A 16,899-nucleotide genomic window follows, 5' to 3' on the forward strand; every position below is an offset into this window, starting at 1 on the left:
GGGCGAGAGATTCCTCTAAGTGCCCCGGGAGTGGGCACCCGTGTTAGCAGACAGAGGGGCAGATCAGAGATCTTTGTGTGGGCCAAAAGCGGAATCTCAAGGTCATCCCTGCTCCCTGAAAAAGCCGCGCACGAGGAGGGAGCGAGAGCTAATTCCAACGCTGGAACGTTTCTGTGCGGGCGGGGGTTTCACTCGGAGAGAGAGACGGCCAACCTGCTTCACATCCTGGTTGGCGCGCGTGGAGAGTGGGCAAGAGATTCCTCCGAGTGCCTGGGAGTGGGCACCCATGTTACCAGACAGAGGGGCAGAGTCAGTGGCCTTTCTGTGGGCCAAAAGCGGAATCTTGGGGTCCTCCCTGTGCCCTGAAAAAGCAGCACACAGGGAGGGAGCGGGAGCAAAAATCACTATGCTGGAACTTTTCCATGCAGGCGGGGGTCTCATTCGGAGTGAGAGGCAGCCTGCTTCATATCCTGGTTGGTACGTGCAGATTGTGAGCAAGAGATTCCTTCGAGCACCCTAGGAGTGGGCACCTGTGTTACCGGACAGAGGGGCAGAGTCAGAGGTCTTTGTGTGAGTGGAAGCCCCGCCTGATTATGCTAGCAGCTCTGACTGATTGAGCCTTACCCAGAGCCCTGTGCTGACTGGGAATAAAGTGGGGATTTGCCAGCTCTTTGAGCCTCTTGCTCTCCTGGCAGAGGCAGCAGCAACCCCATAGCTGGATCATCAGGCTGCTAATTAAGGAAGGAAAGACTAGGAGAGAGGGTCCGGGAACTCGGACTTTCTCACTGTCAGAGCCTACAAATGCTAATGAGCCTCGACTTCCAACGAGACTGAAGCCCAATATATGACATCGCCATAGAGACTTATCAACTGCAAACCTCTACCTAAGCGTGCCACAGGGGCAGAACCCGGGGTACAGAGTCACTGGCCAGGAAGAGGGAGAGAAAATAAAAAGCAAGAAGATAACCTCTCAAAATCAAGAATAATCAACAGACTTTATAACCTGTCCCATTTTATTATATTTGTTCATTTGTTTCTCTTATCTTCTTGTCTTGATTATTTTCTTCCTCTTCCAATTTGGTCGTTTAATTCTCTGCCAGTCTTACTCTCTCCTCTCCTTGAACTACACTACCCATAAGTGATACATCTCCCATTATCTTTTCTTTCTTCTTCCTTTCTCTCTACTAGGGTTGCACTCCAAAACCCTTAACTCTCTCTCTCTCTCTGTCCTTTTATTCTTTTTTCTTCTTTTTGTGGTTTCCTTTTGTTTTTTCTTTTCAACCTCTATATTACGTTCTTCCTTTCTTCTTTATGTCTCCTCTCATTCAATCCTCAATAATGAACAAATTATTTTATCTGGGACTCAAAATCACTTTTGTGGTGCTCTGGGGTTTTTTTACTTAACTTTTTAAACTCACGAGCAGTGCTCCCAACCCTGGCTATCCATTTTATCTAGTTCTTGCTCCAATAAATACAATAGTAATTTTTAAATATTTTTTCACCCTTTTCCTGGTTTCCCTCTTATTCCTCTCATCATATCTCTTAATCAACCAACTCCTAAAAGCAAATCATTTTATTCTAGACCCAATTTTTTTCCTTATTTGCATTTTGTGGGTCCATACCCCCTTTTTTTGCCACTTTATTACTTCTCCACAACTCAGGCCCTCCACTATAGGTATTGTTTGTTCTATTTAGCACAATATAATTCACAGTTCACCACAAGATTTTCTCAAGAAGGAGGGAGAGGAGAGGAGAGGAAGAAAAGGGGGGGGGAATAATTTTTTTTCTTTTAATTTTTTTAAATTCTTTTTTATTTTTATTTTTTAACTTTTTGTTCTTTATTAATTCTCATTAATACTATCAATAAAACCACGCTCAGATGCCATTAAGGAAAAGGAAATAGAATATCATGGATACAAAAGAAAGAGAGGTAACACAGATAGATGAGGAAAAATCTATGAAGAAAAAATTAATATATTGGAAATCTTGGAGCTAAATGACAGAGAATTTAAAATAGAAATCCTAAAAATACACAGAGATATACAAGAAAACACAGAAAGACAATTTAGGGAATTCAGAAAACAACTCAATGAACACAAAGAATATATTACCAAGGAAATTGAAACTATAAAAATAAATCAAACAGACATGAAAAACTCAATCCACGAGCTGAAAAACGAGGTAACAAGCTTAGCTAATAGAACAGGTTAGATAGAAGAGAGGATTAGTGAAATAGAAGACAAGCAACTTGAGGCACAACAGAGAGAAGAAGAAAGAGACTCAAAAATTATAAAAAATGAGAAAGCCAAGAGGAATTGTTTGGCTCCATCAAAAAGAATAACATAAGAATAACAGGTATATCAGAGGGAGAAGAGAGAGAAAATGGAATGTAGAAGATATTCAAACAAATAATAGATGAGAATTTCCCAAACCTGTGGAAAGAATTAAAGCCTCAAATTCAAGAAGCAAACAGAACTCTGAGTTTTAACCCCAAAAAACCTACTCCAAAGCACATCATAATGAAATTGGCACAAACCAACTGCAAAGAAAAAATTCTCAAGGAAGCCAGGGAAAAGAAGAATACAACATATAAAAAAAAGCCCATTAGATTATCATCAGATTTCTCAACAGAAACTCTACAAGCTAGGAGAGAGTAGACCCCAATATTTAAAGTCTTGAAAGAGAGGAACTTTCAGCCACGAATACTATACCCATCAAAACTATCCTTCAAATATGAAGGAGAAATAAAAACATTCACAGATACAGAAAAGATGAGGGAATTTATCATCAGAAAACCCCTACTCCAGGGGTTCTCCAACCAGATACAAAAAACAAAACAAAACAGAACCACAAGCAAAAGCTCCACCAAGAACACAATAAAACCAAATTTAAACTGTGACAACAACAAAAAGAAGGGGGGGGGAGGATGGAGATTAACAGTAGTAAAGGATGATGGAGTGCAAAAGTACTCACAAGATAGTGCACTACAATGAACAGGATAGGAACCCTTTTCATTACTTAAAGGTAACCACCATTGAAAACACCACCACAGAAGCACATGATTTAAAAAAGATAGCAACAGAGGAAAGATGTATGGAATACAACCAAATAAAATCAAAAGATAGAAAAACGAAAGAGAAGAATCAAACAAGACACAAAACTAACAGAAAGCGATCTATAAAATGGCAATAGGGAACTCACAAGTGTCAATAATTACACTAAATGTAAACGGATTAAACTCACCAATAAAAAGGCACAGAGTAGCAGAATGGATTAAAAAAGAAAATCCAACTGTATGCTGCCTACAAGAAACACATCTAAGCAACAAGGATAAAAACAAATTCAAAGTGAAAGGCTGGAAAACAATACTCCAAGCAAATAACATCCAAAAAAAAGCAGGCGTAGCAATACTCATATCTGATAATGCTTACTAAAAGACAGCAAAAGTACTCAGAGACAAAAATGGTCATTTCATAATGATTAAGGGGACACTGAATCAAGAACACATAACAATTCTTAATATATATGCACCAAACCAAGGAGCACCAAAATATATAAGACAGCTACTTATGGACCTTAAAACAAAAACTGACAAAAATACAATCATACTTGGAGACCTCAATACACCGCTGATGGCTCTAGATCGGTCATCCAAACAGAAACTCAATAAAGATATATTGGCCTTAAACAAAACACTAGAGCACCTGGATATGATAGACATCTACAGGACATTTCATCCCATACTGACAGAGTATACATTTTTCTCCAATGTACATGGATCATTCTCAAGAATTGACCATATGTTGGGCCACAAAAACAACATCAGCAAATTCAGAAAAATCAAAGTTGTACCAAGCATATTTTCTGATCATAAAGCCTTGAAACTAGAATTCAACTGCAAAAAAGAGGGGAAAAACCCCCACAAAAATGTGGAAACTAAACAACATACTTTTAAAAAATGAATGGGTCAAATAATAATAGAAAAAACTATTAAAATCTTCCCAAAAATAAAAGTCCAGGCCCAGACGGCTATAGTAGCAAATTTTATCAAACATTCAAAGAAGACTTGGTTCCTATTCTACTGAAAGTCTTCCAAAAAGTTGAAGAAGCAATACTTCCAAACACATTTTATGAAGCCAATATAACCCTCATACCGAAACCAGGCAAGGATGGCACAAAAAAAGAAAACTACAGACCAATATCTCTAATGAATACAGATGCTAAAATACTAAACAAAATACTAGCAAATCGAATACAACAACATATTAAAAAAATAATAAATCATGATCAAGTGGGATTCATCCCAGAATATCAAGGATGGTTCAACATATGTAAAATGGTTAACGTAATACACCATACCAACAAAACAAAGAACAAAAACCACATGATCTTATCAATAAACGCAGAAAAGGCTTTTGATAAAATACAACACAACTTTATGTTTAAGACTCTCAACAAAATGGGTATAGAAGGAAAATATCTCAACATGATAAAGGCCATATATGATAAACCATCAGCTAACATCATATTAAATGACACAAAACTGAAGGCTTTCCCCCTTAAATCAGGAACAAGACAGGGTTGTCCACTCTCTCCACTCTTATTTAATGTGGTACTAGAGGTTCTAGCCAGAGCAATCAGACAAGACAAAAAAATAAAAGGCATCCATATCGGAAAAGAAGAGTAAAGGTATCACTTTTTGAAGATGATATGATCCTATACATCGAAAACCCCAAAGAATCTACAAAAAGACTACTAGAAACAATAAGCCAATACAGTAAGGTCGCAGGATACAAAATTAACATACAAACGTCCATAGCCTTTGTATATGCCAACAATGAAACAGTTGAGAATGAACTCAAAAAAATAATCCCCTTCATGATTGCAACAAAAAAAATAAAATACCTAGGAATAAACATAACAAAGAATGTAAAGGACTTATATACTAAAAACTACAAACCATTGTTAAGGGAAATCAAAAAAGATTCAAGGAGATAGAAGAATGTTCCTTGTTCTTGGTTAGGAAGAATAAATATAATCAAGATGGCTATATTACCCAAAGCAATATACAAATTTAATGCAATTCCCATCAAAATTCCAATGACATTTTTTAAGGAAATGGAACAAAAAAATCATCAAATTTATATGGAACTATAAAAAACCCCAAGTAGCCAAAACAATCCTAAAGAAAAAGAATGAAGCTGGGGGCATTACAATACCTGACTTCAAATTATATAATAGAGCCACGACAATCAAAACAGTATGGTTTGGCAGAAAAATAGACACTCAGGCCAATTAAACAGAATAGAAAGTCCAGAAATAAAACCACATATTTATGGTCAAATAATTTTTGATAAAGGGGCCAAGAACACACGATGGAGAAAAGAAAGCCTCTTCAACAAGTGGTGCTCGGAAAAATGAAAAGCCACATGCAAAAGAACAAAACTGGACTACAGTTTGTCCCCTTGTACTAAAATTAATTCAAAATGGATCAAAGATCTAAATATAAGACATGAAACAATAAAGTACATAGAAGAAGACATAGGTTCTAAACTCATGGACCTTGGTCTTAAAGAGCATTTTATGAATTTGACTCCAAAGGCAAGGGAAGTGAAGGCAAAAGTAAATGAATGGGACTACATCAGTCTAAGAAGTTTTTGCTCAGCAAGAGAAACTGATAACAAAATAAACAGACAGCAACTAAATGGGAAATGATATTTTCAAACAACAGCTCAGATAAGGGCCTAATATCTAAAATATACAAAGAACTCATAAAACTCAACAAACAAACAAACAATCCAATAAAAAATGGGAAGAGGACATGAACAGACTCTACTCCCAGGAAGAAATACAAATGGCCAACAGATATATGAAAAGATGCTCATCTTCTTTAGTTATTAGAGAAATACAAATAAAAACTGCAATGAGATACCACCTCACCCCTGTTAGATTAGCTATTATCAACAAGATAGGTAATAGCAAACGTTGGAAAGGCTGTGGAGAAAAAGGAACCCTCATACACTGTTGGTGGGAATGTAAAGTAGTACAACCATTATGGAAGAAAGTATGGTGGTTCCTCAAAAAACTGAAAATAGAACTACCATATGACCCAGCAATCCCTCTACTGGGTATATATCCCCAAAACTCAGAAACTTTGACACGTAAAGACACATGCAGCCCCATGTTCATTGCAGCATTGTTCACAGTCACCAGGACATGGAAACAACCAAAAAGCCCTTCAATAGATGACTGGATAAAGAAGATGTGGCACATATACACTATGGAATACTACTCAGCCATAAGAAATGATGACATCAGATCATTTACAGCAAAATGGTGGGATCTTGATAACATTATACAAAGTGAAATAAGTAAATCAGAAAAAAACAAGAACTGCATCATTCCATACGAAAGTGGGATATAAAAGCAAGACTAAGAGGCATTGATAAGAGTATGGTGGTTATGGGGGGGAGGGAGAGGAATAGGGGGAGGGGGAGTGGGAGGGGCACAAAGAAAACTAGATAGAAGGTGATGGAGGACAATCTGACTTTGGTTGATGGGTATGCGATATTATTGATTGACAAGATAACCTGGACATGTTTTCTTTGAACATATATACCCTAATTTATTGATGTCACCCTAGTAAAGTTAATAGAAGGAAAAAAATGTAAAAATTAAAAAAAAGAATACCAGATCACTGATTCAAAAGAAGATATGCATCCCCATGTTTATTGCAGCATTGTTCACAATAGCCAGCAAGGCTATTGTTTAAAATTGAAGGAGAATGAAAAGCTTCCTAGAAAAAAAAAACTCAAGGAATTCATTACAGCCAAAACAATCCTGCAAGAAATATTAAGGGACCTGTTGTAAACAGAACAAAGGGGGAAAAGAATATAGTAAAAGAGGAAGATAGCTTTAAAGCAGGGGTTGGGAACCATTTTGGTTGAGAGAGCCATGAACACCACATATTTTAAAGTGTAATTTCATGAGAGCCATACAACAACCCATGTATGTTATGCATTATTCAGTAAAAATTTGGTGTTGTCCCGGAGGACAGCTGTGATTGGCTCCAGCCACCCGCAACCATGTACATGAGTGGTAGGAAATGAATGGATTGTAATACATGAGAATGTTTTATATTTTTAACGTTATTCTTTTTTTTATTAAAGATTTGTCTGCGAGCCAGATGCAGCCATCAAAAGAGCCACATCTGGCTCATGAGCCATAGGTTCCCAACCTCTGCTTTAAAGAATAAAATGGCTATAAACAACTACATATCAATAATAACCTTAAATGTAAATGGATTAAATGATCCAATCAAAAGACATAGGGTACCTTTGTGGATAAGAAAACAGGACCCATACATATGCTGTCTACAAGAGACACATCTCAAAACAAAAGATACACATAGATTAAAAGTGAAAGGATGGAAAAAATATTTCATGCAAATGAAAATAAAAAGAAAGCTGGGTAGCAATACTTATATCAGACAAAAGGGACTTTAAAACAAAGGCCATAATAAGAGATAAAGAAGGTCACTACATAATGATAAAGGGAACAACCCAACAGGAAGATAAAACCATTATAAATATCTACACATGTAATATAGGAGCACCTAAATATATAAAGCAGACCTTGATGGATATAAAGGGTGAGATCAACAGCAATATTATAATAGTAGGGGATTTCAGTACCCCACTGACATCACTAGATAGAGCCTCAAGAAAAAAAATTAACAAAGAAACAGCAGACTTGAAGGACACACTAGATCAACTGGATTTAATAGATATCTTCAGACCCTTTCACCCTAAATCTTTAGAATATACATTCTTTTCAAGTGCCCATGGTACATTCTCTAGGATAGACCACATGTTGGGGACAAAAGAGGTCTCGACAAATTTAAGAAGATTGAAATTATATCAAGCATTTTCTCTAATCACAGTGGCATAAAACTAGAAATGAACCACAACAGAAAAACTAAAAAATACTCAAACACATGGATACTAAATAGCCTGATATTAAATAATGAATGGGTTAACAATGAAATCAATGAAGAAATTTAAAAATTCCTAGAAATAAATGATAACAAGCATACAAAAACTCAAAATTTATGGGACATAACAAAAGCAGTACTGAGAGGGAAGGTGATAGCACTACAGGCATGCCTTAGAAAGCTAGAAAAAGTTCAAATAAACAACCTAATCCTGCATCTAAAAGAACTAGCAAAAGAACAGCAAGTAAAACCCAAAGGTAGTAGAAGGAAAAAAATAATAAAGATCAGAACAGAAATAAATGACATAGAGGCTAAAGAAACAATACAGCAGATCAATGAAACCAAGAGCTGGTCTATGAAAGGGTAAACAAGATCGATGAACCATTAACCAGACTCACCAAGAAAGGAAGAGAGAGGTCTCAAATAAATAAAATTAGAAATGAGAGTGGAGAAATAACAACTGACACAACAGAAATACAAAATACTGTAAGAATATACTATGAAGAACTGTATGCCAAAAAAATTAAAAACCTAGGTGAAATGGACAAATTCCTTGAAACATATAATCATTCAAAATCAATCTGGAAGAATCAGAAAACCTAAACAGACCAATTACACGAAATGAGATCGAAACAGTTATCAAAAAACTCCCAACAAACAAAAGCCCTAGGCCAGATGGCTTCACTGGTGAATTCTACCAAAGATTCACAGAATTAACTCCTATCCTTCTCAACCTATTTCTAAAAGTTCAAGAGGAAGAAAGACTTCCAAGCTCCTTTTATGAGGCGAGTATTATTCTGATTCCAAAACCAGGCAAAGACAACACAAAAAAAGAAAATTATAGGCCAATTTCCCTGATGAATTTAGATGCTAAAATCCTCATTAAAATATTAGCAAACTGGATCCAGCAATACATGAAAAAAAATCATGCATCATGATCAAGTGGGATTTATTCTGGGAGGCAAGGCTGCTACTATATTTGCAAATCAGTCAATGTGATTCATCACATAAACAAAAGGAAGGAGAAAAACAACATGATAATTTCAATAGATGCAGAAAAAGCATTTGATAAAAATCCAGCACTGATTTATGATCAAAACTCTCAGCAAAGTGGGAATACAGGGAACATATCTCAACATGATAAAGGCTATCTACGAAAAACCCACAACCAACATCATAATTAATGGGCAAAAATTTAAAGCAATTTCCTTAAGATCAGGAACAAGGCAGGGGTGTCCCCTTTCATCACTCTTATTCAACATTGTAGTAGAAGTCCTAGCCACAGCAATCAGACAAGAAAAAGAAATAAAAGGCATCCAAATTGGAAAAGAAGAAGTAAAACTGTCATTATTTGCAGATGATATGATACTGTATATAGAAAACCCAAAAATCTCAGTCAAAATGCTACTGGACCTGATAACTGAATTCAGCAAGGTTACAGGGTATAAAATTAATACACAGAAATCAGAGGCATTTTTATACATCAACAATGAACTGTCAGAAAGAGAAATTAAGGAAACAATCTCCTCCACTATTGCAACCAAAAGAAATTACCTAGGAGTAAATTTAACCAAGGAGGTTAAAGACTTGTACACAGAAAATTACAAAATATTGATAAAAGAAATCAAGGAAGATACAAACAAGTGGAAGCATTGACCATGCTCATTGTCAGGAAAAATAAACTTCATCAAAATGTTTATACTAATAAAAATTTATTAAAAAAAAAAAATTAAAAAATCAAAAAAAAAAAAATGTTTATACTACCCAAAGAAATTTATAAATTCAATGCAATTCCTATTAAAATGCCAACGACATACTTCAAACATATAAAACAAATATTCCAAAAATTCATATGGAATCAAAAAAGAACATGAATAGTTTCAGAAACCTTGCAAAAGAAAAGTAAAGTGGGTGGTATCGCACTTCCTGATATCAAGTGATTCTACAAGGCCATTGTACTCAAAACAGCTTGGTACTGGCATAAGAACAGGCATACAGATCAATGAAACAAAACAGAGAACCAGAAATAAATCCACACCTTTATGGACAATTGATATTTGACAAAGGAGGAAAGAGCATACAATGGAGTAAAGACAGTCTCTTTAACAATTGGTGTTGGGAAAATTGGACAGCTACCTGCAAAAAAGTGAAACTAGACCACCAACTTACACCATTCTCAAAAATAAACTCAAAATGGATAAAAGACTTAAAAGTAAGTCATGAAACCATAAGCATCTTAGAAGAAAACATAGGCGACAAGCTCTCCGACATCTCTCGCAGCAATATATTTGCTGATTTATCCCCACAGGCAAGTGAAATAAAAGACAGGATAAACAAAGGGGACTATATCAAACTAAAAAGCTTTTGCACAGCTAAAGACAATATGAACAGAATAAAAAGACAAACCACACAATGAGAGAACATATTCGAGAATGCATCTGATAAGGGGTTAATAACCAAAATTTATAATGAACTTGTAAAACTCAACACCAGACAAACAATCCAATCAAAAAATGGGCAAAAGAAATGAATAGACACTTCTCCAAAGAGGACATACAGATGGCCAATAGACAGTTGAAAAAATGTTCAACATCACTAATCATTAGAGAAATGGAAATTAAAACCACAATGAGATACACCTCACACCAGTCAGAATGGCACTCATTAACAAAACGACACACGATAGGTGCTTGTGAGTATGTGAAACAGGGATCCCCAAACTATGGCCTGTGGGCCGCATGCGGCCCCCTGAGGCCTTTTTTATCTAGCCCCCGGTGCACTTCCGGAAGAGGTACCTCTTTCATTGGTGGTCAGTGAGAGGAGCACAGGATGCCGAAAGCGTGGTGTCGCTCACGTACAGCACTAATTCTGGTGATGTGGGACGCATGCGTCACGGCTCTGGAAGCATGTCATATCACTTGTTACGGCTAGCAGTGACAAATTTAAAACCAGACAATGACCATGTTATTAGCCAAAAGCAGGCCCATAGTTAGTTCCCATTGAAATACTGGTTAGTTTGTTGATTTAAATTTACTTGTTCTTTATTTTAAATATTGTATTTGTTCCCATTTTGTTTTTTTACTTTAAAATTAGATATGTGCAGTGTGTATAGGGATTTGTTCATAGTTTTTTTTTAAAATCTGGCCCTCTAATGGTCTGAGGGACAGCGAACTGGCCCCCTGTATAAAAAGTTTGGGGACCCCTGATGTGGAGAAAAGAGAACCCTCCTGCACTGCTGGTGGGAATGCAGACTGGTGCAACCACTGTGGAAAACAGTATGGAGATTCCTCAAAAAATTACAAATGGAACTGCCTTTTGACCCAGCCATCCCACTTTTAGGAATATATCCCAAGAACACCATATTGCTGATTCAAAAAAAGAAATGGCCCCCCATGTTTATGGCAGCATTGTTCACAATAGCGAAGATCTGGAAATAGCCCAAGTGTCTGTTAGTGGACGAATGGATTAAAAAGCAGTGGTACATCCTGACCAGTCGGTAGCGCAGTGGATAGAGCATCAAACTGGGATGCAGAGGACCCGGGTTCGAGACCCCGAGGTCGCCAGCTTGAGTGCGGGCTCATCTGGTTTGAGGAAAAAGCCCACCAGCTTGAACCCAGGGTCGCTGGCTCCAGCAAGGGGTTACTTGGTCTGCTGAAGGCTCGCGGTCAAGGCACAGATGAGAAAGCAATCAATGAACAACTAAGGTGTTGCAACGCTCAATGAAAAAGTAATGATTGATGCTTCACATCTCTCTCTGTTTCTGTCTGTCTGTCCCTGTCTATCCCTCTCTCTGACTCACTGTCTCTGTAAAAAAATAAATAAATAAATAAATAAATAATTTTAAAAATGTTTAAAAAAAAAGCAGTGGTACATATACACATTGGAATACTATGGGGACTTGAAAAAGAAGGAAATATTACCTTTTGCAACAACATGATGAACCTGGAAACTATTATGTTAATTGAAATAAGCCAGGCAGAGAAAGAAATATATCATATGACCTCACTCATTTGAGGAATCCAAAGAACAATGTGAACTGAGGAATGGAATTAAACCTGAAGAAAGCTGGGAGGAAGCTGTTCAACTGGGGGTTAGGGAGATGTTGAGGGGAATACGGGGGAAAGGGGAATGCAAGCGGGGCAACACTAGAATGTATGTAAACACAATAAATTAAATAAAAAAGATTAAAAATAAAAAAATAATGAAAGAAGCAATATGGGAATATTTTAAATAAGTCCTATTATTATTTTTGTTAGGTATTATTTAATATTTTTATTAATATTTTAAAACTTTCTTATAATCTAGTTTTGTGCACCTCTCTTTTATTGTTCTTATTTAAGTATAAAGTGCATGGAATAATAAAAAAAATAAAAATAAAAATATGTCCATAAATTCATTAAGGTGCCTTTCTCTTCAAAAATAGAGCCCAATTTTCTTCCCTTCAAATGTGGGCTGGACTTAATGACTTGCTTCTAACAAATAGAATGAAAAAAAAGTGACAATATGTGACTTTGGAGACTATGTCTTTAAAAGGTACTGTAACTTCCATCTTGATTGTTCTGTTTTTCACTTTTTCTTGAATCACTTGCTCTGGGGACTCCAGCTGTTACACTGGGAGCTGCTCCATAGAGAGGCCCATGTGGTAAGGAGCTGAGAGCTCTGACCAATAGCCAACAAGGACCAGAGGCCCTCCATCCAACAGCACACAAGAAACTGAGTCTTGCCAACAGCCATGTGAGTGGACCATCTTGGAGTCAGATTCTCCAGTTCCAGTCAAACCCTAAGATGATTGTGGCCCCAGTGAGAGAAGGACTAATACCTCATGAGAAACCCTGAGCCAGAACCATCCATCTAAGTTACTTAGAAATTGTGAGATATGTTTGTTGTTATTTTTTTATGAGTTTGTCGTTTTAAACTGCTGAATTTTAGGGTAATTTATTATGTAGCAAGCTATGACATATATAACCAACATATCCAGATAGCAATTTTATTTATAGAAATATGTTCCATGTTTCTATATAACTATAGGTTTATACACAAAGTTATTAGGGATTATTGCCTTACATAAAAATGTTCAGCAATAAAAAATTGCTAAATGAATTATAATCTGCCAATTTTAAGTACTTTTTAACAACTTAAAAATAAAAAAACTGTAATGATACCAACAAGAACAAAAACAAAAGAATATAAACTTATGTATATATTGCACCTAGAATTCTGTAAAACTGTATTCATTAAAAAACTAGTAAGAAAGTCTTAGGCAGTATGTGTGCTGAGGACCTGGTGCCAAAATGCATAGTGGCTGGTTTGTGTTCGCTACTTTCAAACATGTAGTAATAATGCTCATGCCTTGAAGTCAAAATATGTCTGTTTCTTTGGTCATCCTTCATTCAAATCCAGTCATCCACATCAATTGCTTAAAACAAAGGCTACTCAACAGGGACAGATTGTTTAATTTAAACTCTCTGACATTGGAGAGGCATTAGAGAAATAACTGCTAATGAATGGTATGTAAAAGAAGGAGATACAGTGTCTCAGTTTGCTAGCATCTGTGAATTTCAAAGTGATAAAGCTTCTGTTACTACCAGCGGTTATGATGGAGTCAATAAAAAACTGTATTATAATCTTGATACTGCCTATCTGGGGAAGCCATTAGTAGACATGGAAACAGAAACTTTAAAAGATTCAGAAGATGTTGATACTCCTGCTGTTTCCCATGAAGGACACACATACACTGAATAAAAATGAAAAATATAACTTTTATTCAGTGAGAGAAGGGGAGACAGAGACAGACTCCCACATGCACCAGGACTGGGATCCACCTGGCAAGCCCACTAGGGGGTGATGCTCTGCCCATTTGGGGCTTTGCTCTGTTGCTCAGCAACTGAGCTCTTCTTAAGGCCCCTGAGGTGGAGGCAATTGAGCCATCCTCAGTGCCCAGGGCCAGTTCGATCTAATCCAGTCATGGCTGCAGGAAGGGAAAGAGAGAGAGAAAGAGAGAGAGAGAGAGAGAAGCGAGAGGGGGAAAGGGAAGCAGATGGGCACTTTTCCTGTGTGCCCTGACCGGGAATCGAATTGGGACATGTATACACCTGGCTGATGCTCTACCACTGAGCAACCCAGCCAGAGCCAAGGCAGAATATTTAAAAAAGATACTTCCAACTATTTGGAAAAGCAGACAAATGCTATGTTATTTCCTTCACCAAAAGCTGAAATTATACTTCCTGCACCAAAACTGAAAGACAGAACTATTTTTACACCAGTATCAAAACTTCTGGTATTCACAGGCAAAGACAGAATAGAACCCACAGCAGGCTTTCAGGAAGCAATAATCAAAAGACATTGTCTGCAGCCTTGATGACACCTCACTTTGGGTATTGTGATGAGGTTGACCTTACTGAACTGGTTAAGCAAAGAGAAGAATTAAAACACATTGCTTCTGCTTGTAAAAATAAACTCTCCTTTATGCCCTTCTTCATAAAGGCTGCTTCTTTGGGACTACTACAGCTTCCTATTCTCAGTGCTTCTGTGGATGAGCACAGCCAGAATGTCACATACTAGACTTCACCTAACATTGGAAGAGCAATGGATACTGAGAAGGGTGATCGTCCCTAATATGAAAAACATTCAGATCTGTTCCATGTTTGAGATCACCATGAAACTGAACCACCTCCAGAAACTGGGCTCCAGGGGTCAGCTCAGCACCATTTATCTCAATTTGCTTTGGTGTTCCTGAAGTGTAGCACAGGGTCTGGCCTGTGTACAATAAATGTGTGCAAAAGAATGAATGAAAAGATTTCTCTGTGTATTGTGTTTCTTCATATATGAAATCATAAAACAAGAAGTAATTTTAAAATATTTTGTATTATAAATATGAATGAGTGATTCTTTGGTTGAAGCACCTAACACTCATCTTTAAAGGAAGAATAAATTAAATATTTACTTTGAGAGTGTTTAGTTTTATTTCTCCAAAGTAATCCAAAGACGAGCTAACATTTCTTTTTCTTGGGACAGTTGTTTTCTCTCTCTCTCTTTTTTTTTTTTTTTTGAAAGAATGCTTAACATGAGCTCTACTGTCTTAGCAAATGTTAAAGTGTACAATACAGTAGTGTCAACTATAGGTAATGCTGGACAGCAAACCTCTAGAGTTTACTTCTCTCACTTAACTGATACTTTATGCCATTGATTAGGAAGAAGAAAAATATATTGAGTGATTATATTCTAATTTCATGAAAAAATATTTATCAAACTTTCTGTGCCATATATTAAACTAGATGAAACATGTTCCCCTTTTACTTCCATTCTCTTCCTCCCAACCACCACCTCTCTTTCTTAGGATTGAGCCAGCTAGTTGTCAGCTCTAACTAAAGCTGTACTGTAACAATACAAAGAATATAAAATAATTTGTTATCATAAAGTTGCAACTACTATATACAAAAGTATGCGTAGGCAGAGACTGGAAAAGCAATAAATGCAGTTTGCTGATATTTACTGAGTAGGTACTGTGACCCACTCATTGTTCTGGATCAGATTACAAAGAAGGAACAGTCCCTTTCCTTGGAGTAGTCCACAGTCTCATAGCATTTACTAAATTGCCGTAACCTCCTTTGATAAGTAACTATCGTGCCACTTGCTTTGTCCTGGGTCTGGAGGAACCAATGTGCCACAGAAGTCAGACTGCTCAGGTTTCGGTGGCCCATTAGCATTTATGAGCATCTATGGAATTACTGTAGAGAATGGAAATTTTACTATTAATGAAACTAAGGTTGTTATTACAGTGGGGAGGAGAAGAATTTTTGGTATGTAAGAAGTACATGTCCTTCACACATGGTTATAAAAAAAATCTGTGTTGGTTCTTTTGAAGCACAATAACTGCAAAGATCCTATTCAAAGAGTCAACATCTGGCACACTGACCACTTGACCATGTTTGGACATGCTTCTTGGAGTCTGGCCCCCCTTCTTCAGGCCCTGCACTGTCTATAGCCACCCTTCCCCATATCCAGATCCAAGAAGAGCACAGAGCTTGTTCTCCTAGAACCAGTCTCAGGAAAGGCTTGGCCATCAGCTACTTTACAAGTAAAGAGATCTAAAGTTCCCAGTGCCTGTACTACGATCCAAAACATAAAGGCTTACTCTGTATCTTTCAGAAAGGGCCAAGATCTGAGAACCACAAAAGTCTTCTTACTTTTCTTAAGGAAGAACAGCAACACCACTAGCTTCCATTGTTTCTGGATGTATTAGTCTCCACGTAGGACAGACAAGGAAATTCTCTACGTTCAGACACAGGCTTGCAAAAGTGGTGAAAGACAAAATACTTGTTAGGTTAGTGGTAGCTGTCCAAAAAATCTATAAAAAACAGGTGTGTGTATATGCTAGTGTACATGTCTTTGAACTTCTTGGCTGGATCAAGTGGTAGAAATGATGCCATCATCTTGCTGCACACCTTGCCCCTGCTTTCTTTGGGGTGAACATCAGTCAGCCCATTTCAGAACAGCACATCACCTACCCCCCTTCCCTTATTCTGCTTAGCAGAGTCAGGTTTATAGGGCCCTTACTACTCGAAAACTTAGCAGGAAAAAGATCCTTTCCTTTCAGGTTGTTGGGAAGGACTCCAATGGGTTCTGCTTGATCATACACCTGTCCCTAGACCACAGCTGTGTTCTGGAAGATGAGGTACTTAGATGGATCAGCTTGGGTCACACATCCTCCATGAGTGCAAGCCCCACCAGATAAGTAAAAATTCCTAAAAGGAAAAGATTTTTAGCAGAAAAAAAAGCAACCCCCAAGCCTTAAAAATAAAAAGATATTAGATATTTACTATGTTAAGGGGAAACAGGTTGACCCCCAGGTTTTTGTCGCTGGTGATGTTGATATACAGTTTGTCCGTAAAGTCATGGTGCACTTT

General features: G+C 37.1%; 1 pseudogene; it reads left to right on the top strand.

The window, feature by feature from the left end:
- The first annotated feature begins 406 nt into the window (after positions 1 to 406).
- LOC136319318 (lipoamide acyltransferase component of branched-chain alpha-keto acid dehydrogenase complex, mitochondrial-like) lies at positions 407 to 14,729 on the top strand (annotated as a pseudogene).
- The last annotated feature ends 2,170 nt before the right edge of the window (positions 14,730 to 16,899 follow it).

This window comes from Saccopteryx bilineata, chromosome 1, assembly GCF_036850765.1.
Source record: "Saccopteryx bilineata isolate mSacBil1 chromosome 1, mSacBil1_pri_phased_curated, whole genome shotgun sequence".
Taxonomy (NCBI): Eukaryota; Metazoa; Chordata; class Mammalia; order Chiroptera; family Emballonuridae; genus Saccopteryx; species Saccopteryx bilineata.